The following is a 3,632-nucleotide window of genomic DNA, read 5'->3' on the forward strand; positions in this document are numbered from 1 at the left end:
AAAGCAATCATGATACACATGATAGAGACAGTAACGTAGGCGGAGGCAGGTCTCTTTGGAATTTCAACGGTAGGCTCCTGGTCTTCATCTTCACCGTAGGCCTTTAGTTCATCTCTTTCAGCCTTATTGGTGGGAGTGGATAGCATCGAGTTGGATGCCGAGTCAACTGGAGAGAGATGCTCCACAGGAGTATTCTCTGCAATAGCAGCGTCTTGTGACATTTTGAAAAATTTAATTTGAAAACTTTTTTGTTTTTCTTATTTTTTGTTTATAGAAAAGACAAGTTGAGCTTGTTTGTTCTTCTTGATTTATTATTATATTATAAGTTTACAATGAAAAAGAAGGAACTATTAACATCGTAAAGTACCACAACTCATCATCTCTATTTATACCTTTTTTTCTCGGTTGCAACAAATTGCATCTCCTTCTTCTCAATAATTCTGCTGGCAGTGAATCGTGGAGGGAACACTGATGACGGTGGGGATCTGTCCTTGCAACAGGTCCATTTCCTGAATAATTTTTCCTCTGTGTTCAACAAACTATCCAGCGAAAGGAAAATGTAAACACAGGTCACAGAATCTCACGCACAGACTTCGGGTTGTTCCTAAAATAAATGGTGGGTTGAAAAAGTTTATCCCCTGAAGAAAATATATCCGTTGCCTTTCTGGATAATTTTTTCAAAGGAATCTGTTTTTTGTAGGAGCTTTTCTTAGAAGCGACGGCATTTTTTCCAGTAATTGTTCCTCCGAGAAAAAAAGATTTCCTTCCCCGCACAAACACCTGCATACCCCTCTCTTGCACGGGGTAAAAAGAAAATAGAACAGAGTATCGCCGTAGCGGCCTCTGACGGAGCCGTATGGAATAATCCTGGAAAAACGTGGCGGAAAAAACGGCGTCGTCTGCGGCTCTATTCAGAGAAAGGAGCCGGATGGGATGATGTTGTGATGGAAAAAAATGTGTTGCATTTTCTGCAACAGAATTTGTCCTCAGATTCTCTTCAAATAATCTGTTTTAAAATCTAGACCTTCTCAAATAAATTTCTATGAATGCCCTGCGACGTTATACTGTGTTGCATTTTGGCTCTTAGCATGACATTTTTTTATATAATTTTTTACTATAGCTCAGCTTGGAACGGCACCTTAGGCTATTGCAGGGCATGCACACCATTTCTAAAATTGGTAATACCGGTGGTAGCATACAGTTCCAGGGTTTAAAAGCTAGTAGAGACGGTTCTTATGTAAAAGCGAAGCTCTCCCCCATTATTACCGAGGACGAATTTTCCCTTCAAGCCGACAGTGTAACAAGTTTGCCTTTAGTTGGGTATGAACCAAACCCCATTTTACTGGGGACAGTAAAAGAAATACTAGTTTTTATGTACAGTTACTAGAGTTCTTTCATTATACTTTTCTAAAATTGAATAGAATGTTTTTGGTGTTTTTACTTAGCAAATTCAGGACTCCAGTCATAGAGAATTGCCTTACTTTTTTGAATGCGTCACTCGTTGTTGCCAAGTAAAATTTTAGGGCTATGACCTGTAAGGTGCAAAAAGAGGGCTCTTGGTAAAACAAAGAATAGCCGGTTGGTCAGTATGCTGTAAAATGCAGGCCAAGAAAAAAATAAGTTTTCCTACTGTCAATTGGGGGAGCGGAACGGAAGGATTATAGACTTTTTCTTGAGGACAAATTTTTTTCTTTTTCTATATTTTTCCGTAGAGAGCGTTTTTGCTGCAGTTGACTCGCGGAGAAAACTCGAAACATTATGCAGAAAATCCGGGGATTGAACTGAATACTAAGAGTTAAAATAGCCCCGGATTTAATCCCCGCAGAAAAATCGCCCCTTGTCGCGGGTGGAAAAAATCTTATTCAGAAAAAAGACATGAAGTATTTTTCATTCTCCGCTTTTTTTTCTATAGTACGGGGGAACTAACAGCTGCTACAGTTATTTGTTAGAACCCGCTTGATATTTTCCGGTAAAAGACGCCAGGAACAACTCCCCCCACATTCTTCCTTTCTACTCGAGTTTTGTGTTTAGCTTGAATACTACCAAAGCCAGCAGCCGTTTTTTTCTTTTCTACATCCGGTTTTATTTTTGCTTTCTTGCCTCAGCGTGGGAGGGAATTAACTGTCACTAATCTGCAAAGAAAACTGAGCACCATAAACTTCTTATGGAGCAAAAAAGCGATATTGGTGGTTTTACTCGTATTCACTGAAAAGTTTGTTCCTTTAAGAATTTCTTTTTTCTCTCGTGCTTTGAAATTAACTAATATGGAACTTGCTAAACAAAATGAAGAATGAGTAAGATTTCTCTTGTTTCATCGTTTCCACGTGAAAAAATATTAAACGGTAAAAAATTTTTGAAATGTTAATCTTGTGGAAACGCGCACTCCAATAAAATATAGTTTTAGCCCCATTCAGGACAAAAATGACGCTTTTGACGATTTAGGAATATATATCAGCCGATGCATTGGCGGCGCAAACTACCTTGCTCTTTGATGTGTTTTCTTTGGGAAAAACTTCATGAAAACTTCAAATATTGGTAGCTTTCTTTCATTTTTATCAAATTAACAAATTAATATTTGATTATTCACTGTATAAACGCTATTTACTTATCTTGAAGAATTGAATGGTTACTTACAAAAGTGCAAGAATGCCCCTATAATACCAAAGAGAGATATCAAAATTCTCCTCTGATAATGTCACCTTGCATTTTGAACTATAGCAGGCAGTAATGCCCAACCACCATAGGCAATTGAATATTTTGTCCGCGATGCTCATATTCTCGAAGCTGGAGTCATAAGCGTTTTGAATTAATATTTATCTTACGGAGAAACATGCAAACGGTTAAAGGATCTGCTTTTACTAGGGCACAATCAAATGAAATATTTTCTAGAATTATTAGAAAGGGCCGAAAATGAATGCCCTTCGTTGCAGTACACTCTTTCCTTCCGCACTGAGGGCAATAATTAAAAGAATATACGAACCCTGTGACGTTCCCCCTTAAAAAGGTGGAAATAAAATATGAGAATTTTAACAGTTATTACTGGCAGAGGAATCACATTCACTCTATAATATTTTCTATTAAGGGCTCCTTCATTAAGTTTGGCTATAGTGTAAAGGTAGGTGATATATACTATTGAACGTGATGTTTGTTTGACATTTGCAGTTCTGGATCAGGTCCGCCCGGCATTGCCTGATAATTAAAAACGATGATTTCCTGACAAAATATCAACTTTGAAAGTACCAAGTTTCTGGCCTTGTTCCAAAGCGTAGAATAAAAAATAATTATTAAATTAAAAAAGTATGAAATCGTATATAACTTCTTTTAGCAGTATATTATGCTGCTATATCGTAAATCGTTATAAGGGTCATTAAAATATTAAACCAGAATTAATGTGCGTTCCAAATGCTTAGATATTAGAACAGTGTCATGAATTAATTAATTGTTCTGAGAAAGGACTACTTCGTACTGAACATTCTCTTGTACATTGGCTTGTCATCGTGCATCATTTCTTCGGCATTGTAGTCAGCGCCTCTTCTGGATGGTGGAACCCAAGAAGCAGACTTCCATGGCAAAACACCTTCTTCCCACATGGTGTTGACTTCTTCCAAAGTCAAACCCTTAGTTTCTGGAAC

The sequence above is a fragment of the Saccharomyces eubayanus genome, chromosome II (genome assembly GCF_001298625.1).
Source record: "Saccharomyces eubayanus strain FM1318 chromosome II, whole genome shotgun sequence".
NCBI lineage: Eukaryota > Fungi > Ascomycota > Saccharomycetes > Saccharomycetales > Saccharomycetaceae > Saccharomyces > Saccharomyces eubayanus.